The following is a 24,034-nucleotide window of genomic DNA, read 5'->3' on the forward strand; positions in this document are numbered from 1 at the left end:
AGTGCTGTGATCTCTGCTCACTGCAACCTCCACCTCCCAGGTTCAAGCAATTCTCCTGCCTCAGCCTCTCGAGTAGCTGCGACATGCCACCACGCCCAGCTAATTTTTGTGTTTTTAGTAGAGACAGGGTTTCACCATGTTGGCCAGGATGGTCTAGATCTGTTGACCTCGTGATCCACTTGCCTTGGCCTCCCAAAGTGCTGGGATTATAGGCGTGAGCCATCACACCCAGCCACAAAGTTTTTAAAAAAATTTTTGGAATTATCCATCCAATCCAGAGAACTTCCTCCGAGAGTACATCTCATATAAACATCATTATAGTAATAACAATGACTATAGCAGCCCCCAAATTTATATTATACCTAGCATATGCCAAGCAGCATTCTGAGGGATTTATAAACATTTAATATCTATAATTAGCATTTACTTCTTTATTTTTTTTTTTTTTTTTAAGATATGGCCTCACTCCATCACTCAGGCTAGAGTGCAGTGGTACAATCTAGGCTCATTGCAGCCTTGACCTCCTGGGCTGAAGCTATTCTCTCATCTCAGCCTCCGAAGCAGTTGAGACTATAGGCACATGCCACAATACTGGGGTAATTTTTTGTTTAGTTTTTGTAGAGATAGGGTCTCACTCTGTTGCCCAGGCTGGTCTGAAACTCCTGAGCTCAAGCAATCCCCCACCTCAGCTTTCCCAAGTGCTAGGATTACAAGTATGAGCCACTGAGCCTGGCCTAATACATTTAATTCTTACCACAACCTGTTGAGTTAGTTACTACTGTTGCCACCATTTTAAAGATGAGACAACTGAGATCAGAAAGATTAAGTCACTTGTTCTAGGTCCCAGAACTAGTGAGAGGAAGAGCCCAGGCTTAAATCCAGGCGGTCTGGCCCCAGGTATCCTGTTCTTGGCCACTACCCTAGGGCTGATGTTCCGCAGGCCAGAGCTAAAAACAGACAGGATTAGGAAGATTGGAAAATGGCTCAAAAACCTATCTGAACATTGTGAACTTGTTAAAGTCCCTCATGGGGTTGCTCAGAGAGATAAACCAGTATCAGCAGGCCCCATTCAGATCTGGAAGCTTCAAGACCTTCATCCCACGCCCCTTCCTCACCAGTATACAGTCTGACATCTCCCACCCTGGCCTCTGTCAAATCTCACCCAGAAAGCCAACTAGAAATAGTCTCCACGTGCTCTGACAGAAATGAAGACAGCCAGGTTCAGGAAAAGGGTCTAGGCCAGGGGTGGCCAATCTTTTGGCTTCCCTGGGCCACACTGGAAGAAGAAAAATTGTCTTGGGCCACACATGAAATACGCTAAGGATAGCTGATGAGGAGGGAAGGAAGGAAGGGAGGGAGGGAGGGGGGAGGGGAGGAGGGAGGGGAGGGAAGGGGGAGGGAGGAAGGGAAGGGAGGAAGGGGAGAAAGGGGAAGCGGGGAGGGAGGGGAGGGGGGGAGGAAGGGAAAGAAACTTGTAAAAAAAATCTTATACTTTAAGAAAGTTCACGAATTTGTGTTTGGCCACATTCAAAGTCTTTCTGGCCGCAGGATGGACAAGCTTGGTCTTAGGCCATGCTGCTCGCACAGAAGCAGGCTCAGACCAGGTACGGCCAGTTGAGTTTCTGTCCGCTATGAAGTATCTCTACCTCAAAGTCCAGGGCACACGTTGCGAGATGCAAGCATCACAGAGCTTTCTAGGGAGCCAGCAGACGTGGGAAGCAGGTTAGTCAGGCTACCATTCAGTCTCCAGCTCTCTCCCCTCCCCCCTGGCTTGGCCGTGCCTCCTAGAACGGAATTCTTGGCCAAGAAGGCCACACGCCCCCAAGCAGGCCACAGGCCCAGACTGCTTGGTCTTACAATACAGAAGACAGGAGGGCCAGGAAGCCACAGAAACAGCCGTCAGTGGGGCTTGGTGTCCCACACACAACCTGAGAGTCATCAGACTCCAGCTCTTACTGTGTCACCTAAGTCACAAGGGAAATGGAAACAGTGAAGTGGAGCTGGACCAGAGCCAGATACGAACCTGACCTCTCCTTCACTGTCCTGAAGTCTCTCAAGGACCCCGCAAGTTTTCTCTGCCCCATGAGAAGGTGAATGAATCCCCCGCTAGTGTTCTGAAGGCACCCAAGGTGGGTAAGGTACAGGGAGTGCCTGGGACAAGCAGAAGGCACAGTTTCCCTGAGGATGAGGAAGCAGAGTGATCAGGCCATTGCAAGGCAATCCCTGAGCAAGGGATAGTACGCGACCTTATGAGCAGAAGTGGGGCTAAGAACCAGCAAGGCCAGAGGACAGGGGACCCTGTGTCAAGTGTTTCAGCCTCTGTCCAGCTTTTTCTTGTTCTGGGAACGGCTGTCAGTGGCTACTGGTGGAAGAACATGCTCCTGGTGCCAGAGGCTAGCGTTGGAGTCTCATCTCTCTCGTATCTGTGTCTTGGGGCAGGTTACTCGACTTCTCTGGGCCTCAGTTTTCTCCTCTGTACAACAGAAATATAATCATATTTATCTCACAGTTACTGTGGTAAATGTGGCAAAACATTTTTTATAAACTACAAGGAAGCTGGCTTTGGCTCAGATGTGTGTGACGGGAACTCACAGGACACAACTGAGGTGACGGAGGATCGCAATGCACCTTTTTCAATTTGATATAATCATCCTGAAATTACAGTTATCAGGGTCATACAGAGTCTTCCCCAAACTGAAGGCCATGCGTAATTTGTACACCTCAAGCCTTTGAACAGAGAATATGCATGCAGAAACTTCCAGAAAATCCAATAACTGTGATCCAAACGGACAAAAATCCAATTGGGCTCAAGTGAGATAACAGACACAGAAAACTATGAAGAGTTAAAAACATGATGATGAAAAAGGACTCTGTCGGCCAGCGCAGTGGCTCATGCCCGTAATCCCAGCACTTTGAGAGGCTAAGGCAGGCAAATCCCTTGAGCCCAAGAGTTTGAAACCACCCTGGGCAATATGGTGAAACCTCATGGCTACTAAACATTATCCAGGCATGGTGGTGTGCCCCTCTAGTCCCAGCTACTCAGGAGACGGAGGCAGGAGGATCACCTGAGCCCAGGAGTTCAAGGCCACAGTGTGCTGTGATTGCACCACTGCACTCCTGGCTGGGTGACAGAGCAAGAACCTGTCTCAAAACGAAAACAAAAACAAAAAACTTTGTAGTAAGCTTTTCTGATGTTTTTCAGAATTCAATTTGTATAAATTTGAGACACCTACATTTCCCAAATGTGATTATCCCTTGCCATAATAAAGGAAGGTTTATCCCACTGTTTGCTATGCCTGGAGCTTCCTTAGACTTGTACATCTTTCCTGGTGCCCGACTGGCACCTTTCCAGCCTCTAAGGAATCTTTAGCAGCCCCACGACACCAGGCTGAGCCTCGTGACATTGTGGCCACAGGGCGTGGGAAGGAAATACTGAACTTCAAAGTTGACTCAACCAAAAGAGAAAAATGTCAAGTCCCAGACAGAAAGGTATTGAAGGCTCTCTTTTCAAACACCTCCTAGCCTGGCTGAGCACAAAGGCCCAACACTGCCCTGCGCTACATCAACACAAGCTGAGTTCAAAGACTCGCAGGTCTAAGCATCCTGGGCACCACAGAGATAGGAAAGTCCAGGCGGAAGCAATTGCCTTTTCTCTCAACCATGTGTGAATTCTGAACTCCGTTTCTTCTCAGTGTTAGAAAAGGAAAACCAACCCACTTGCGGTCTCTCTGTGGTGTCTTTAGAAAGCCAGTTCCTTTCTGTGCCTCTCAAGCCCATGCTGAACTTCTCTGTTCTCGTCCTAGCATCGCTTTTGATAAGACGCGAGCCTCACTCAACCCAGAGTGACACTCGTCACTGGGCCGTGTGAAAGCTGGGGGGCTGGGGAGGAAGTGAGAAGGATGTGTAAGCCCAGGCCGGGGGAGCGGGTGTTGCCTGAGGCCCCTGCGGCCAGCAGTGGAAACGCAAACTTGACATTTCCATTTTCCCGTAGCCTTCTGATCTCAGGCCCCAGTGCGATGCTCTGGCTTCTCATTTCCACTCTCTTTCACACCCAGCACATTAAAGGCTGGTGTAAGAACAACAATGGAAAAAGGCTAAGGGCTTTAAATCATGCAGCCTGGGGAAATTCAACAGTTGCTGTCTCCAGCTTCTCTACCCAAAGCACCAAAAAAGCCTTCTCTGAGGGACTCCAGGCCCCCTCCCAGGGCAGAGGGCAGGAGTATTGCTTCTGATCATCTGTACTTCTGTGGCCACTTTCCCGCTTCCCTCTGCAAACACCACAGCTCAGCTGTCAGCTGAAAGAGCTCCCTTTGGCCCTCCATCAGGAGCGGACTTTCTGATCATTCAGTAATTCTAGTAAGAAGGTCCACTAAGTATTATAAAATGTATAGCTCTGCCTGCTTTTCCTCTGACCTAGTTAAAAAGCACTGTGTTGGACATACATCTTCTCGACCACACGAAAAGTGGGAATAAAGATCTAAATTGGTACCAAGTCCCTAAGCACGCGAGCCAGCTTGCTAGATGCTCAGACAGGACTCTGCCAACATGAGCCCAGGTCACCTATTTATGACGATGTGCTCCCAGGTGGCTCCCAATGGCACAAAGAGGAAAGACCCCAGCAGAAATCAAGGTGGGTGGGGATCTGTTGGTTCCAGGAGAGTGAGAACACTGGGGCTATCGCTGTGGGCTGAGAAGTCCTGGCTGCCACAGGCTGCTGGGAGGAGCTGGTCCCCTATGTGGCAGACACTGGTTGCCAAAGGGTTGTGTGGCCCCAACGTGAATGGATGGCTGTACTTAAGAATTGGCTCGTTTGTATACCATCAACCAGGATGTCCTGCAAGCTTGCTGCTTTAAGAATGACCAACGACTGAATGCAATCCAATGCCTATTGAATGCAAAGACCACAGAGGATTTCAGAGACAGGGAGCCGGTGAGTTCCATGGTCCTCTCAGCCAGAAAAGTTTGGGGTTACTGCTAGCCAAAAACTAGGAGTGCAACAGGAACTGCTGGCGTCATAAAGCTTGGCCAGAAACATAGTCAGGTAGTGCCCTGAGCACATCCCAGACACTGACAGTCTAAGAATCAGCTCTTTGCTCAATGCTGTCTGGAAGAAACAGGACAGGGCACAACACAATAGCATGGTGAAAAATCAACTGAGTGGGTTGGCAAACAGCATCTTTCTTAAAAGAACAGAAGAGGACACAGAGTGTATCTTATGTAATAGGGGATGTATTATTTTGTAAAACATTGAAGTTCTACATATTCTTACATGTGAATATTACCTGTAGATACATATGTGATATATACATTATTATACAAACATGCTACTGTATATATATATTTATGTATACACACATATGCATGTATAGAGTGGTAAGGCAGGTTGTATTTTTCAAAAATGAGCACACTACTTCTCATCTCACATGTTCTTCAAGAACCTTGCCACTTCCTGATGAAGAGGTGAAATAGATGTCCTTCCCCTTGAATTTGGATGGGTCGTTGGGACTGGCTTAATGAAAAAATATGCAGTGGAAAAGGCACCATGTGACTTCCAATGGTCAGTTACAAAAGGTGATCACAGTTTCCGTGGAGCTGTACTCTGTAGGAATGCTTGCTTTTAAAATCCAGCCATGCCGGGCACAGTGGCTCGTGCCTGTAATGCCAGCACTTTGGGAGGCCGAGACGGGTGGATGACTTGAGGTCAGGAGTTCGAGAACAGCCTAGTCAATGTGGCAAAACCCACTCTGCTCTACTAAAAATACAAAAATCAGCTGGGCGTGGTGGCACACACCTATAATCCCAGGTACTCAGGAAACTGAGGCAAGATAATCACACCCAGGAGGCGGAGGTTGTAGTGGGCCGAGATCACGCCACTGCACTCCAGCCTGGGCGACAGAGTGAGACTCCATCTCACAAATAAATAAATAAAAAAAAAATAAAAAAATAACATCCACCCATTGTGTTGTGAGGAAACCCAAGCCGCATACGGCATGGGATGCTGTCCATCAAGCATAAACAGAGGGAAGGGATTGGCCACAGTGTTATCCATATTCCCAATGCTCCTATTATGGGGTTCCCACAGAGGCAGGCAGCTTGCGTACAATGGGGATGACCCAATAATGAAAGGAAATGAAAGCAGCTCTTGGAATCCAGCTAAGGCAGGAGTAAGGGGAAGGCAGGTGGGGACGAATATTCCTTGTGGCCTCCAGCACAGCCTCCAGACAGTGGAAACCAGGGCTATTTGTGAGTCTCGGGTGGCTTGCCCCACTCCCTGCTCTGCCTTTCAGGCTCACTAGCAAACTCTTCTGTTTACCTTCCCTGTCTCTAGGACTCCTTCCCATCAGGATACCCACCTGAGGACTCTCCGTCTCCGATTTGTTAAGTAAACTTCCCTTGCCCTCTCTACAGTCCAGTCATTATACTAATGCTTTGTGTGTCCTTCATCTCATTTAAGATCCACAGCCATAATTATACATCAGGAAACTGAGGCACGGAGAAAGCAGTGAAGGCATTAGTCTCAGGTCAAACAGCGAGTAAGTCTGGATTTGGGACTGAATCAGGGTCCTTTAATTTTGCATTGCTTATTTTGAATCACTATGCTATATTTTGCAAAGAAAAATGAGTTGGAGGAGGGAAACTGAATTCTGTGGGCCTGAGGGTGGTGATGGTTGGGGCTATGATGGTGGTACCCGCTCTGCCACGGTCTGTGCTGTGTATTACACGGTCATGGTGTCTAATCCTCACCACTCTAGGCAAGTAAGATTATTAGTATTGCCCATTTTGTAGACGAAGAAACTGAGGCTCAGAAATGTTAAGCGATTGTCCAAGGTCATTTAGTCAGAGTCAAGATTCCATCCTAGACCTCCTATTCTATCACTCATACGCTCTTCTCATCCAAAAGGAGCATGCTGGTCCCATCTTGTCTTAACTGGCCACACTTTCACACAGGTTCATTTGGACTTTCATTTTCTCTGTGACCTTCCTTTAAAGCCATATGCTGAAAGAGCCTTCCCTCCAGATGATCCCACACTCACCAATAGGGCCGAATGCCCCTTTAGCTACAGAGCTTGGTAGCCCTTTTCTAACTAAAAAACTGCACCCACTCTCTTCTCTGAACAGCCCTCGTCTAATTAGCATTATGCAAATTTTATTTTAAGAATAAAGCTTTTCATCTGTGATGAGAAACGACCCAAAGCAATAAAGGACCCAGCACCTCAATACAAACTTGAATGACCACTTACATTTAGTTCTCAGGTTACCACCAAGTGTGAAATGTCACCAGCTAAAAATCTCTAATTAAACTCATTTTCCCAAAGTCCCTCCTTCCTTTTGGCTGCCTTCAAACTTCGAAGCTTGGCAGAAACATTGATTGTGCAGAGCCTGTGCCTCTAATGGCATATTTCATGAAAAAAGCAATTCCTTCTACCCTCGGTACTCACAATCACTATGAGGCCATTTCCTCAGCAGCGTCCTGCCTCGACTCTCTTAACACAGCTCAGGGAGGAGAGGGTTCTCACTTCCCAGTGACTCAGCCCTGCATGGCTCAAGTCGCATATTACATGGCTTCTGAACCCACTCTGAGCAGCCACACATCAAAACAACAAGCCAACAGGTGCAGCAGCACAGGTCCATTCAGAAACAGAAGACACCCATTTGCCACACAGCCAGTCACCAGATTTCTTCCTGGTCAAATAATATTCTTTCTTTCTTTTTTTTGAGATAGGGGCTTATTCTTTTTTTTTTTTTTTTTTTTTTTTTTGAGGCAGGGGCCCAGGCTGGAATTCAGTCATGCAATCATGGCTCACTGCAGCCTCGACCTCCTGGGCTCAAGTGATCCTCCCACCTTAACCTCTCAAGTAGCTGGGACCACAGGCCTGCACCACCATGCCTGTCTAGTTTTTATTATTTTTATTATTATTATTTGTAGAGATGGGGTCTCACTAGGTTGCCCAGGCTGGTCTCAAACTCCTTGACTCAAGTGATCCTCCCACCTTGACCTCCCAAAGTGCTAGGATTATGGTGTGAGCTACCATGCCCAGCCTAATGATATTCTAAAGAGAATTTTTGGAAGAAAACAGAAGAGGGACTCAGGGTGAAATTCCTATTTCCATGTCAGCCAAAGGTGACATTCTGCTAGAGGGAAACTTCAGGAAGGGGCATCAAAATGAAAGTAACCCCATCCAGTCCTCTACCTCCTTCTTCTCACGATGCCCTGCTACATGGTCTCCTTTGAGGTTCCAGCCTGTGGCCTGTGCACATCCCGCCATAACGTCATGGTTGTTCCTAGAAAGGGCAGCACAGAGGCTACTGCAGCCTGTCCTCGTGCCTTGCTGTCTCCTGTGTATCTACCTCCCCATCCTACACCCCAAGTGCACATCCCACCAAACCTTCATCCATGCAGAGAAGACAGAGAGTGTTAATAAACAAAGCAGCAACTTGCCCCAAACCAACTTCCTCTCCCATATCTCTGGTCATATAACACTGCCCATAGAGCATCACTGGTCACAAGTACAAGTTAATTAGAAACATCCAACATTTCCTCACGCAGCCCTAGTCTACATGATCAACCTGTGGCTAAGCCACAGTCTGCTTAATTTAGTGTTTCTCAATGGCAGCATGATTGGCATTTTCTGCTGGGTCACTTTTTTTTTTTTAAAATAGACTTTCACTCTTGTTGCCCAGTCTGAAGTGCAATGGCACAGTCTTGGCTAACTGCAACCTCTACCTCCTGAGTTCAAGCAATTCTTCTGCCTCAGCCTCCCAAGTAGCTGGGATTACAGGCACATGCCACCATGCCTGGCTAACTGTTTGAATTTAGTACAGACAGGGTTTCACTATGTTGGTCAGGCTGGTCTTGAACTCCTGACCTCAGGCGATCCACCCGCCTCGGCCTCCCAAAGTGCTGAGATTACAGGCGTGAGCCAGTGCGCCTGGCCTCTGGGTCACTTTTTGTTGTAGGAAGCTTACTTCCCTGTGCATCACAGGATGTTTAGCAGCATCCTTGGCCTCTACTCCTAGATGCTGATAGCTCCTCAACTGGGACAGCCAAAAATGTCCAGACATTGCCAAATATTCCCTGGATGGTAAAATATCCCCCAGTGAGCTAAAGGAGGACTTCCATGGAAGAAAGCCTTGAGGGGAGTTTTCATGTGGGGCTGGGGTGGGGTTTCTTTGGTCCCAGACCACACCACATCATATTCCCTCTCTCTTCATTGCACTGCCACACCTTTACCCAGAATGCCTACAACTTCCTCTCTATTCTGCCCAAACCATGAGAGTCAGCCAAAGAGCAGACTCTTCCACCAGGGCTTTGTAAGCTCCCTCAGTCTGCAGAGATCACCTGCTCCAGTTCCTACTCCAGTTCCCAAAGGCGCTTATCTGCAGACTATTGTCCCAACAGACATGTTCAGAGTCTTCTTGTAAGGCCTGCACCAGACTCCTGAATACCAAGAGGAAGTAAGCACAGTTCTGAGAAGCACCATGACCTATGAGAGCACCAGAGTCACAGCCAGTGTTACAGCCTGTGTGGGGCAAGTGGAGGGCACAATGAAAACAGGGAAGTCAAGTGCAAGGCATTATGGGAACACAAAAGTCAAGTGCAGGGCATTATGGGAACACAAATCAAGTACAGGGCATTATGGAAACACAGAAGTCAAGTGCAGGGCATTATGGGAACACAGAAGTCAAGTGTAAGGCATTATGGGAACACAAAAGTTAAGTGCAGGGTACATGGGAGCACAGAAGTCAATCACCTAACTCTTGAACTGGAAGGAGAAGTAATAGACATCCAGAAAAGCAAAACGTAAAAGACCAGGAGAAATCAGCCAGGCAGATGAAACAGGGAGGATACTCCTTAAAGACAGAGTAAATAGAAGCATAGTGGGTTCTCAGAATAGCAGGCTACAGGTCAGAGCACAGCAGAAGAACCAAAAACAGCAAGGTAAATGTGGTTGGAAAATCAGAGGCCAAGAGAATTTGCTACATGTTCAACCGGCATCTGACTCACTTCAACTGGCCACTTGCAGCAGCAAGGTCACCACACGAACTCACACATCTTGAGGGGCACATGTCTCAAACCAAACACCTCCAGGGCAACCTCAGGCCTGCCTCCTTCTGGAGCTTTCTCTTTCTGAGCACCTCCAAGTGCATGCTGTGCTATACTCATGAACATCCTGGCCTTCATGTCCTTACAGAAGGGGGTTTGGGGACCGCAGCCTTGAGCTACAACTGCCATCACTATTTACCTACCTGGGAATAGAGCGCTAATAAAGAAACAACAAGCAATGGAACTCAAACAGAGCAGCAGAGAACTCTTGAGGAACGCGTCTTTGACGTGTAAAACACTGGTTATGGTAAAGGTGCTAATACCCTCCTTGCATCATGAACAAGTTACCTTTGCACATGCTGTTCCCTATTCCTGAAATGTACTTTTCCTCCCTCTCTGAGTTAATTTCCTACTCACACTCTCCTCTCAAATAAGACTTCCTTTACTCATGAACTACCTCAGACCCTTGGCATATGCTCTTGTTCCTCCTTCATCTCTCTTATTGTAATTGTAATTTAAATAATCAATGGTGTGTTTTCCTGTACTAGACTGTTAGCTCCAAAGGAACAAGACTGTGCCAGTCATGGGCACAATCCCTCCAGGTGGGTTTGCCCCAGTAAGACCCCCAGTACAACCAGCAGGTTGTCACACTGCTGAGAAACTTCTGTGCTTGTTGGTAAACAGCTACTGCTCCAAGCCCACTGCATGCCTTTCGCGGAACCTAGGCTTGATCCAAACCATGCAATGACTCTTTATAATATGGTTTCGTAGCATTTCCTGTGCACAAAGTGCAGGCCCTAAGGAACAGGCTAGTTGGGAATTCTGAGCTTTTGCCTGCTGTTCTTGACTAGTAAACTTGGAAAAGTTGGGTTTCCTCTCCAACTAGCTATCTTTTTAAAATGCTAATACTGTAAGTATAGGAATGAAGGAGAGGGGTAAGGAGTGATGCTCAGAGATTTTAGCACACATTCATGTTTACACATATAATTAGAAACTAGCTTTAAGGGACTTTCTCTTACATGAATAGAATGTCTGGAAGGATTGACAAGACACCAGAATCACAGAAATGAAAGGCAATTTGCATTCTTTACTTCTAGAAACATTCATCTCTGCAATCAGGGATAACAGTGGTTTCTCCAAGAAGGGGAGCTGGGTGACCAGTGGATAGAGAAACGGGAAGATTAGCGTTTCATTCTTTACTCTTTTGTACCTTTGAATATTTAATCACGTGTGTGTATTACCTGGGCTAAAAGTATACAAATATGTTTTTAAAAATTAAATTTTGAAAGTATATAAATACAATTTAATTTTAAAATGAAAGTGAAACACGAATATGTTCCTGGTTAAAAAAAAAAAACAAAAAAAAAACTAACACTACAGTAGGAAATAAAATGAAATTAAGTTTTTCCCTTGCCAACTCCGGTTCATTCCCCAGATAAAATGGTTATAAAAGTTTCTTGAATATTCTCCTGGAATATCTATCTTTTAAACATAATTAACACAAATAAATCATGCTATGCATTCAATTTCACATATAAATTTTTCACTTACTGTATCTTAGAGATCTTCCCATGTCAGCTTATGCAAATCTAAATTACCGTTTTACAGGCTGCACAACAGTGTGTTGTATTAATATGACACAATTCACTTAACCAATTTCCCTATTTACAGAGACACATATGGTGTTTCCCAGTTATTCAATATTATAACCAATGCTGCAATAAATAGTTGTGCCAATATAGCTAAATGAATTCCCACAAGTAGATTTGCAAGGATGAAGGGTGATAATTTTTCACCTTGACAGCTATTGCTGAATTGCTGGGCACATACTTAATCATTCTGTGGCTTTATTTTCTCCATTTTGTAAATCAGAAAACTATTGATAAGCTATCGGATTACTCCTATAAAAGGCCTGGCCAGCCTGAGAAATATGAAGCGAGATCATTTTATGTGACGTTCGGTCAAAGGCATTATGTTCATTCAGAACTCCAGTTTAGAGCCTTGTGCAGAGCCAGCTCATATGGACAGCCCCAGGCCAAGCTACTGGTCCAACAGCATCAGCCTCAGAGGCCCTGGGAAAGCAGGACCTGAACGTTCCATGGCCAAGTTGTGTTTACCTCCTAAAACCACTTTCAGGGGGAAAGTGTGAGCAGGGTATGAGAAAAAAGGAAAGGCTGACCCAAATGAGGTGGGTCTTCGTGAAGGCAGTGATGAAAAGCCAGGAAGTGCCAGCCTCAAAGCCCCGAACTGGTATTGGGTTTCTGCCGCTCCCTGCTCCATCACTCAGTTCCCTTGATGACATACCAAGCCTCACTAAAGATTTTATCTTTGAAAACATCCCTTCTCTAACCACAGCAAATGCAGGAGATAGGCTTGCAAAGGACCCTCTCAAGCCTGAAATCCCTTCACATTCCCTCATGTGCAGCCAGGAGAACTTTCTGCAAGGCTAGAATTGCTCTTTATCTGTGCTGTCCAATATGGAAGCCACTAGCCACAGGTGACCAGTGAGCACTTGAAATGTGGTTAGTGCCACTGAGGGACTGAATTTTTCATCTTATTTTCTTTTAATCAATTTAAATGTAAATAACTGCTGTGACTACTGTGTTGGGCAGAGCTGCTATCATTGTTTTTCAAGTACAGGTGCCTTTTTAGTTCAGACCTCTTACGATCAGCCCATTCAAAAAGACAAACCAACCCTCTAGCAACTATGAAACGGATGTGTATAGATGTACAGAAATGCATACACCATGGCCCAAAATACTGTTCATGACCTTTGGCAATCACTGCTATGTCTGGTCAGTACCCTGCCATATACCGGACAGAAGTACATTACTGGTGCACTTGAGTTTGCAAGAGTAAAAATACTTTACTCATCCGTTGTTCAGCAAACATCTATTTTAGCTATGCTGTGCTGGGCACTGGGGTTACAGAGAAACAAAATGCTGAGGGAGAAAATGGGTGGAGGAGGAAGGAAGAAAAATGAAATACATATACACACACACATACACACACACACACACACACACACACACACACACATATATATGGAGAGAGAGAGAAAGAAAAATATACATGGTTAGCATTCAGTGGGTGCTTTTTAACATGTCATTTCACTTATTTAGTTCAATGGATGAGACATATAAATGCCAAATGGCCATGTTATATGATTAAGGGTTTAGTCGGTTACCCACAAAGAACTTGGGAGCATCAAAGAGTATGCACTGATTTGAGCCTCCACTTCGATTCCAAAGTGCGATTTTGAAGATTTAACATTGATGAGCCAGCCCTGAATACCCCTCAGTGCACAGTTGCGACTGTTCTGTTAAAACAGAATACAAAAGCTGTGCACATTGTGTTTACATGTGAATGAACAGAAAAGGAAGTTCATTTCCACATGGAAGGCAAGAAGGCAGCAAAAATATTGAGGAACTGAGGATGCAATTACCCTCTTTACAAAGAAAGCCAATGGTAATCACACACAGACTTTCACGAGAGCCTGTCACTGCTCAAGATGAGTTTCCAAGCCTCACAGCAAATTCAGTACCATCTCTGAATGTAAAACTATTCCTTCTCAAAAATGAATGGAAAAAAATTAAATTTGAAAACATGAATGACTAGTCTTTCAATTAGTAATATATTAATATATATTAACCTACACTACTGAGTGCTTATAATGTACCTGGCATATATATTATTTATATCATCTCTAATATTCATCACCCATCACCCTGTAAAGTGAGCACCCATAGTTAAACATTTTTTTTTTTGAGATGGAGTCTCGTTCTGGAGGCTGGAGTGCAATGGCCTGCTCTGGGATCACCGCAACCTCCGCCTCCTGGGTTCAAGCAATTCTCCTGCCTCAGCCTCCCAAGTAGCTGGGATTACAGGTGTACGCCACAATGCCCGGCTAATTTTTGTATTTTTAAGTAGAGACAGGGTTTCACCATGTTGGTCAGGCTGGTCTCAAATCCCTGACCTCGTGATCCGCCCACCTCAGCCTCTCAAAGTGCTGGGATTACAGACATGAGTTAAACATTTTATAGATAAAGAAATCAAGGTTCAGAGACCAAGTACTGATCTAGGATTCAACCCAGACCTTCTGAGGTCTGAAGTCCATACCCCAGCCCCGTGGTGAGCATCCTAGCAATAATAAATGCCAGTAAAAACCCCTGAATGAGTGAATCTGTATTGGAGCTGGTACTAAGGTGAAGGTGTTAGCTGGTTCTGAGAGCAGAATTGTTAATCCAGAACAATGGATTTTATAATTGATGCTCATGAAACATTGACAGAAGTTGATATCCCATACGTAGACATGATTTTATACCAGTGAATGAGAACAGAGTCACAGAAGTGAAAGCCAATTTGCATTCTTGACTTCTAAAAACATTCATCTCTGTAATCAGAGTACTCAAAAAATTAACTGGTCTGGATGTGGTAGATAGAAGATTAGAGATACATTACCCAAACATGCCTCACATGTAATTTCCTCAAAGCTGCCCCTTATCTAGTCACATTTTAAAAACTTACCACAATAACAAGAAGAAGGAGAATCTGGGAAAAAACAATTGAAAATTGAAAGAACGTCGTGTCTTTCTGTAATTGCAAGTGGATTGCGTGTACCTGCAGGTCTGAGAAGGTGGCAGAGTCGTCAGAAGAGGCTCTGCTGCTCAGCCATTTCCCTCAATGCCTCTCTGCACCACCACAGGCTTAGAGTATCTGACTGTCTCTGTCAAATAAATGCAAGAATTGCACTCCTGTGCCTCCCTTTTCGCAGATGTGGGAACCACTATGTTTGCATTTCAGAAGTTTTCTTTGCATGTAGAGAAACTGAACTCGCTGGGCACAGCAGCTCATCTTGTAAACCCAGCTACTCAGGAGGCTTAGACAGGAGGATTGCTTGAGGCCAGGAGTTCAAGAAGCCGAGTTAGGGAGGTAGGTTGTCATTTATTGAGCATTTACTATGTCCTGGCAGTGGACTGATCATCATGCATGTATTATCTCTTTTAATCTTCATGGGAAATATGTATATTAGATAATACTATTCCCAATTTCTAGATGATGAAACCCTACTATTGAGCTATGAAATTTTTCAAGTCTTACTTAAATAGTGGCTCTCAACATGTTTACCCAGGATGAGGAGGCAGAAAACTGTTAAAAATACCAATGTCTGTGATTCACCCCAAGAGACTGTTACACCTTTGCTCTAGGACACAGCTTGGCCATCCAGAGTTTTAAGAACGTCACGGGTGATTCTAATGTGCAGTAAAGACTAAGAACCACTGCACAAAAGCAAGTCAGTAGAGGAGACAGGATTTGAACCCAGCCTCTCTAATCCCAGAACCTGAGACCTTGACTGCTTGCCCTATTCTGCCCTAAAGCTGAAATTAAGAACACTGGATGCTGGCAATCAATGGCAATTGTTGTAGGAAATCTAAGCTTGACCAATCCTAGTATTCCAGGCTGCCCAGTTCTTCCATGGGGTGCCAGTTCTTTCCATTTAAGAGTTAACACGAGGGGTTTTTTGGTTTTGTTTTGTTTTATTTGTTTGTTTGAGATGGAGTTTCATTTATGTCACCTAAGCTGGAGTGCAATGGTGCGATCTCAGTTTGCTGCAACCTCCACCTCCCAGGTTCAAGAGATTCTCCGGCCTTAGCCTCCCGAGTAGCTGGGATTACAGGCGCCCATCACCACACCCAGCTAATTTTTGTATTTTTAGTAGAGACGACGTTTCACCACGTTGGCCAGGCTGGTCTCGAACTCTTGATCTCAGGTGATCCGCCCACCTTGGCCTCCCAAAGTGCTAGGATTTTAAGTGTGAGCCACTGCGCATGCCCAACATGAGTTCTTTATTTGTGAACCACATACACCTCCTGGACTGTAATCAGTCCATCTACGATGGCTGCTCTTAGAGCCCTACCCTTGGGCAGCACTCCTCATCCCTGGAAAGCCAACAGTTCAGACTTCCTCCCATTTCAGGACTGGCTTGGACTCCTGGCAGCAATTTTGCTAACAAATGTTTTCAGAAATCAAAACCAGATATGTTTCCTATTAAATTAGAGAACAGCTTTCAATGTAAACAGTAGTGGGGTTATTACCCTAACATCCCTAGTTCACTTCGAGAAATGCAGGGCTCTTTAAATACTTTACTTTAAAATAGTGCTTATGTTGTTATTTTTAAAGCCCCAGCTTTGCCAGAGTTTCCCTACTGTGTGTCTGCCCTGCTCTCCATCCACTGTTCTTCTCCTCCTACTGTTCCTCCCCACAGACAGAAGGAACTGCTGCAATTAGCTGTGTATTCAGATGGACAGGAATAAAAAGAATAGGGTTTGGCCTCTTGCACTGATTACTTCATCTGCTAACCTAAAAGTCAGCAGATCACCATGAGGAAGTCATCCCACAGTCCACATTTACTAGGATTGATATAATTTGGCACAATAAGCATTTAACGGTAAGATCCCCTTCCTCAGCCCTTCCCACAGAAGCTAGGGTAGTGCTGTGCCCACATTGGACCCAAGTTCATTTATGGATTCTGAGACCTCCCTCCAGCTCTGAAGGTGCATGAGGTCCAGCGTGGACATCTGCTCTTCTTCATCATCCACATCCATACTGCCACCACACACCTATGGGCTCTGACTGTTCTTCTTCCTAAATAAGTGGGGTTTCAGGTGAAAAGCTCCTTATAAAATGACAGATCTGAGATCATTGCAAGTGATAAATCTCTTTCAAATGAAATGTGGCACACATAACTTATGCATCACACAAATAAACACTTATCCAATAAAAAAAGAGAAAATAACTGAATCTAGAGTTCTGATTTCATACATCATGTTAAAAAAAGTATCTTTTCTTGAAAATTGGTAATATAGTAGATTTTTAGCTGTTCTCACTGCAAAAATAAATGGTAAGTATAGTAAGTTCTCCATTCATCAATAAGTTCTTGGAAACTGTAACTTTGCATTCAGAGTATATTGAGTATAGAAAACCTTCTGGAAAGAATTCCCCATTCTAGATACCATTAAGAACATTCGTGATTCAAGGGAGGAGGTCAAAATATCAACACTGACAGGAGTTCAAAAGAAGTTGATTCAAATCCCCATAAATGAATTTGAGGGATCCAAGACTTCAATGGGGGAAGTCACTGCAGATGTGGTGGAAATAGCAAGGAACTAGAATTAGAAGTGGAGCCTGAAGTTGTGACTGAATTGCTGCAATCTCATGATAAAGTTTGAATGGATAAGAGGTTGCTTCTTATGAATGAGCAAAAAAAGTGGTTTCTTGAGATAGAAACTATTCCTGGTGAAGATGCTCTAGACATCATTTCAATGAGAAGAAAGGGTTTAGAATATTACATAAACTTAGTTGATAAAGAAGCAGCAGGGTTTGAAAGAAGCTACTCCAATTTTGAAAAAAAGTTCTATTGTGGGTAAAATGCTATCAAACAGTATCACATAATATTGAACAAACTTTCTTGAAAGGAAATCAACCAATGTGGCAAACTTCCTTGTTGCCTTATTTTAAGAAATTGCCATAGCTACCCCAACCTTCAGCAACCAGCGCCCTAACCAGTCAGCAGCCATCAACATTGAGGTAAGTCTGTCTACCAGCAAAAAGACTAAAACTTGCTCAAGGTTCAGATGATCATTAGCATTTTGTAGCAAATTATATTTGGAACCCCGCAATACCATTACTGGGTATACCCAGAGGAACAGAAATCACTGTACCATAAAGGCACATGCACACAAATGTTCACTGCAGCTCTATTCACAGCAGCAAAGACATGGAATCATTCTAAATGCCCATCAATCACAGATTGAATAAAGAAAATTTGGTACATAAACACCATGGAATACCATGCAGCCATAAAAAAGAATGAGATCATGTATTTTACAGGAACATGGATGAGGCTGGAGGCTATTATCCTTAGCAAACTAACACAGGAACAGAAAAACAAATACCACATGTTCTTACTTACAAGAGGGAGTTAAATGATGAGAATTCATGGACACAAAGAAGGTAACAACAGACACTGGGTCCTCCTTGAGGGAGGAGGTTGGAGGAGGGAAAGAAGCAGAACAAATAACTATTGGGTACTAAGCTTAGTATCTGGGTGACAAAATAATCTGTACAACAAACCTCTGTGACATGAGTTTTCCTATCTAACAAACCTGCACATATACTCCTGAACCTAAAATAAAGGTTAAAAGAAAAAAAAAAAAAGAACATTTCCCAAGAGTTAAAAAAAAAAAAAAAACTGGAAAATTCTTTACCCTAATGAAAATATATCAAATATATCTAAGATAGTGCTTTATACTTATATTCAATATTTTTATTGGAATTAAATTTCAATTATTTAATTTAATAGAACATTTTATGTCTAAGTAACTGGAAACTTAAAAAATAAAAAGATATTTTAATGAAAGTATGTACATTGTTTTTTAGACATCATACTACTGCATTAACAGATTACAGTGTATACATAACTTTTACATGCACTGGGAAATATAAAAATGTATGTGACTTGCTTTATTGTGATATTTGCTTTATTGCAGTGGCCTGGAACCGCAACCACAATTCTCTAAAGTAAGCCTATACATATTGCAAAACAACACATTGTACATGATCAACATATACAATTTTTAGTTGTTAATTAAAAACATAAAAATTAAATATGTATCTTTTCATTTTCCCAGCTCCATCATAAAAATCAACCCCCCTCTAAAGTGTTAAATGAATCTCCTTCTAAAGGAAATTGATTGAGAATACAAATACCAGTCTTGCAATAACACCGCATTACTCTGGTCAGTAACACACCAGCTTCTGCATATACTGCTGAGGACTAAACATGGCAAGGGAAGAGGGCTCTGCAGCTGGCCACAGGCACTGAGGCTGAACAGGGAGGAGGGGGGAGTTTGCATTCCAGTGAAGGTGTCGGCTGGCAGCCTTCCAAGCTTGCAGATGTTCACCAACTCCTGTCTTCATCAGGAGCCAGATTTCCTGATGCTTGTTGAGCACCACTTCTTACATTCATATTTGAGTACTAAGGAAATAATATGCATCTAAATGAGTTCTAGAGACTGCCCATGGCTATAATTTCCTACTGATCACAGTAATAATGTTCTGTGCTTGTACTGGGCCCTCGATCTGAAGAGACCAAGATCCAATTCCACTGTTTCCCTATCAGAAGGGCCATAGAATTAAAAGTATTTAGGGAAACAAGCTCTTGTTTCCCATTTTCCAGAGCCAAGGACAAACAGATCTCATCGTTTGGCAATGCCTGGCTTCTTTCCCCTCCGAGTATGGTTCTGAAGTGGGAAGAAGATTCTTACAGCCAAAGAACCAGGAGGAAAAGACAGCTGGGTCTGGCATCTCTGTTCTTCCTAACAGGCTTGCTTTCAAAAGAAAGGCAAAATTTTTTTTCTCTTATTTCTGCAGAATCAGGAAGTTTACTCTAAAATAAGAAAACTTAATGCTGCCACTTAGCAGGCACACAAACCAAACAAAACTCAGGTCTAATGTTTAAGAAATCAACCGCCTCAGGCCATGTGTGACACAGCCTTGTCCTGCAGGGTTGCACAGTCCAGACGTCCAGCCTCAGCTGTCCTTCACCTCTCGGGTGGACGCCACAATGTAGGTCTGATCTTTTCCCAGAGCATCACACCACAGAGTGGGCTAAGTGCGTTAACCTTGATTAGGAGTGCTCTGGGTGGCAGAAAGAAGGTTAAAGAATGTCTGTTCAACTTCAAAAGGAAAAAAGTGATGCTGGCAGGGTCAAAAATAGACTAGCAGAGGGAGAAGGGATCTCAAAATCACCGTGCTGGAGTCTGGATCAACCACTCTGTCCACTGTGCTAATAAGCACAGCCCATTCTTAGCCCAATAACGAGGCCAAGAACTGAACGTTAACAAAGCTGCAGCTCTGGGGATTCTAAAGTGACAGGGACAGGCTTTTGAAATAGCCACATCATTAAATAGAATTTGTTTTAAATCACCTCTTAAAGCCTCTAAACACAGGTCTGTTCACTTGCAACTCCCAAAACTGAATCCTAAGAACCAGCATGTCCAGGCTGCCCCAGGAGAATGAGGGGAAAAGCATCAAGACAGAGAGAACTGTATGTGTTAGAACCCTGGGCACCAGTGGGGTCATTAATTATATCAACTGGTGGCTGTGATCTCTAAGTTGGAGGTTCCCACAGCATGGGGAGGCTCTACCTCCTGAGGAGCCTAGAAAGAGCATGGGGTTCAGACGCAGGACATGGTGAAGCCAGGAGAGTCTGAGCAATGACCGAGGGTTACATCAGGCCCACTCTGGACACCTGCTAGTCCCAAAGTGGCTTATCAAGCAGCGCCAGCAAACATACCCCTGACATTGGCAGCCAATCACCTATGTAGGCCACACCCACTGCCCCAAGCACCTGTATGCAAGTGGCTGCCAGCTACAGCCAGGGGAACCCTGCACGGAAGCAGGGGTCCCAAGGAAAAGGGTAAGGGCTGACGTGATCCCACTCATCTGTTCTGCTGATGGCGGAAAGGGATTTTAGAGACCAGAAGCACATATTTGAGCCTTTTCTCCTTTTACCAACCAGCAGCCATACATCCTTCATCCCCACCAGACATTTCTCTGCCCAACTGCTAGATGTCCAAATTGGAGATGGCCTCCCCAATTCTGAGTCCATTCAGCTCTCAGTATCAAAGAGTATTGGCAAAAACGGGCTCATCTGAAAGGGATGCTTTTGCAACATATCTGACCTCCTAGATGTTAAAGGAAACAATCCACTGATTTCACCACCATCCCAAAAGATCGGAGAAGACTGGTGTTGGAAGGCTTATTGGTGTCCTAGGACTGCTGTAACAAAGCACCACAAAGCAAGTGGCTCAAACTACAGAGGTATTGTCTTGGCTCTGGGGGCTGAAATCTGAGATCAAGGTGTGGGCAGGGCTGGATGCTTCTTAAGGTTGGAAAGGAAAATCTGCTCCAGGCCCCTCCCCTATCTCCTGGAAGCTAGCTGGCAATCTTTGGCATTCCTTGGTTGGTAGATGCATCAGCCTACAAGCCAGGTGCCGGCGCTCTCTCTCTACATGTCTGTGTCCAAATTTCCCCCTTTTTTTCTTTCTTTCTTTTTTTTTTTTTTTTTTTGAGACAGAGTCACACTCTGTCGCCAGGTGCCAGGCTGGAGTGCAGTGGCACAATCTCGGCTCACTGAAATCTCCGTCTTCTGGGTTCAAGCAATTCTCCTGCCTCAGCCTTCCGAGTAGCTGGGACTATAGGCACACGCCACCATGCCCAGCTAATTTTTGTATTTTTAGTGGAGACGGGGTTTCACCATGTTGGCCAGGATGGTCTCGATCTCTTGACTTCATGATCTGCCCACCTCGGCCTCCCAAAGTGCTGGGATTACAGGCTTCAGCCACCGTGCCCGGCCCAAATTTCCCCTTTTTATAAGAACACCCGACATGGTGAGTCAGGACCCATCCTAGGGAACTCATTTCACCTTTAAGATATCAAGATATAAGATATTAACTTAAGATATTCTGAGGCTGGGTGTAGTGGCTCACACCTATAATCCCAGCGCTTTGGGAGGCAGAGGCAGGCAGATCATTTGAAGTTTGGGAGTTTGAGACCAGCCTGGCCAACATTGTAAAACCCTGTCTCTACTAAAAATACAAAAAAGCTAGCCAGGCGTGGTGGTGTGCACCTGTAATCTCAGCTACTCAGGAGGCTGAGGCAGGGGAATCACTTGTACCCAGGAGATAGAGGTTGCAGAGAGCTGAGATCATGCAACTGCACTCCAGCCTGGGCGACAGAGAGAGACTCTATCTCAAAAAAAAAAAAAAAAAAAAGAGTGCATAGGAGTTTTCCACTCAGAGTCATTAGGCATTCCAATCAAGAAAATAGAGGGAACAGAGGTATAAAAGCCACAAACATTTGAGGGTAGGGGGTAAAGACGAAAGAGGCACAGAGGGCTGAGGAGGGCTGGAACTCTATCCTGAGGGTGACATGGAGTCACCGGAAGCCTTGGGCATTATTGGCCACAATGGAGAGAATGGAGGGGGTAGAATTTGGGGTGGATTTGGAGGAAGGAGGGAGGTGAACATCTAGCATGGCTTCCAAGTCCCTGGTGCGTGCCTGGGTGGGGGGATGGAGGGGGCACTCATGGTGCTCTGAACAGAGGCAGGGAAGAAAGGAGCGGAGCAAGCTGACGCAGCAGGGAACAAGACGATGCCGAATAAAGGTCTGGCTTCAACAGTTTCTTCAAAAACCTCATTCTTAGCAACTTCTCTAGTTGGCCACACCTGACTCTGGTGACAATCATCTTATACACGGAATGCCAATGTACATGTTCATTTACCTTTTGTTTTGCAAATGCCAGTCGGTGATTTCTTGCAAGTGATGGTGAGGGCCTCAGTGTTGCCCTCTCATACAGCCCAAGGGACGCTCTGAAGGGGGCCCCTCCTCCCAGCTGTTTATCCTCCCCCCATAAGGCACACAGCACAGCAAGTTCTCTGCACAAAGGAAGTGCCTGACAAAAGTGGCTGGCTAATGGTTTCCTTTGCTGGTTTTAGCCTCAGGGAAAGGGTAAGCCTCAGGTACCCTTCACTGTTCATGCTCTTATTAGTCTTCTACCTGATAAGGATCTGGTGAACAATTCTGAAAAGAAAATGAAAGCTTCCAAATGCCATTGCAACACTCTATCTTCCTCCTACGTGTCAAGAGGGGCAGAATATCTGCCTACTCCCTGCATGCTGTTTGCAGCAGCTCCTGAGCATATAGCTAAAGTCAGTGTCTCACACCATCAAACCACCATGGAATTTACAAACTTTCCCAAAAGAGCCTCTGAGGATCATCCTTCTGGTAACCTGGTGGACAGAGATCTGGTTGGACCTCCTGAGATGCTCTGTTCTTAAAGCTGCTGATTGGCCAGGCATGGTGGCTCATGCCTGTAAACTCAGTACTTTGGGAGGCTGAGGTGGGCAGATCACCTGAGGTCGGGAGTTTGAGACCACCCTGAACAACATGGAGAAACCCCGTCTCTACTAAAAATAAAAAATTAGCTGGTCACGGTGGCACATGCCTATAGTCCCAGCTACTCGGGAGGCACAGGCAGGAGAATAGTTTGAACCTGGGAGGCAGAGGTTGGGGTAAGCCAAGATCATGCCATTGCACTCCAGCCTGGGCAAAAGAGCAAAAACTCCATCTGGAAAAAAAAAAAATCTGCTGACTTCCAGCCCTAGCTCTGGAGATAGAGCGAGAGCCAAAAGCCTCTCTAAACAGGAGCTGATTTTAATGCTGGAATACAAAGGGGTGGAGTGACTCCCTCTTCCCTTGGAGAGCCACTTGGGTAACCCAGGGCAGCTGCAAAAAGAAGAAAGGCTGCTCAAAAAACAAAAAACTGATTTGGTGCCTGTAATCCCAGCACTTTGGGAGGCTGCGGCAGGAGGATCCCTTGAAACCAGGAGTTTGAGACCAGCCTGGGCAACATAGTGAGACACCATCTCTACAAAAAAAATTTTTTTTTACATTATCCAGACATAGTGGCACATGCCTACAATCCCAGCTACTTGGGAGGCTGAGGTAGGAGGATTGCTTAAGCCCAGGGGGTTGGAGCTGCAGTGAGCTATGACTGTGCCAGTGTACTCCAGCCTGGGTGACAGAAGAAGACCCTATTTTAAAGAAAAATAACAGCTTTGTTGCATTCTCATGGTTCATAAATGATGCAACAGCCAAGTGTGACAGCGCGTACTCTCCTCTCCTTAGTTACACACCCACAGTTCTTGCCACGAAGGGTGCAAAAACTCTAGCTTTGCAGAACAGAACTTTATGGGTACCTAAAGCATTCAGGAACAGTTATGTCGTTTCTATTCAAAGCTCACGGAAACAGTCTAAGTATACTAAGTGATATGGTTTGGCTGTGTCCTCACCCAAATCTGATCTTGAATAGTAGCTCCCATAATTCCCACGTGTTGTGGGAGTGACCCGGTTGGAGATAATTGA

At 44.9% G+C, this 24,034-nt stretch overlaps 1 protein-coding gene and 1 long non-coding RNA gene across 2 annotated transcripts in view; both read right to left on the bottom strand.

Annotated features, from left to right (window-relative positions):
* GFOD1 (glucose-fructose oxidoreductase domain containing 1) overlaps positions 1-24,034 on the bottom strand; it is a 123,229-nt gene that overhangs the window by 60,783 nt on the left and 38,412 nt on the right. The window lies entirely within an intron of this gene.
* Positions 18,436-23,064, bottom strand: LOC116529781. Its single transcript, XR_004259667.1, has 2 exons — positions 21,786-23,064; positions 18,436-19,082 (listed from the first exon to the last, which is right to left on the bottom strand). It is a non-coding gene; the product is annotated as an uncharacterized LOC116529781 (long non-coding RNA).

Source organism: Sapajus apella, unplaced genomic scaffold (assembly GCF_009761245.1).
Source record: "Sapajus apella isolate SASKATOON/1434 unplaced genomic scaffold, GSC_monkey_1.0 scaffold63, whole genome shotgun sequence".
Lineage (NCBI taxonomy): Eukaryota > Metazoa > Chordata > Mammalia > Primates > Cebidae > Sapajus > Sapajus apella.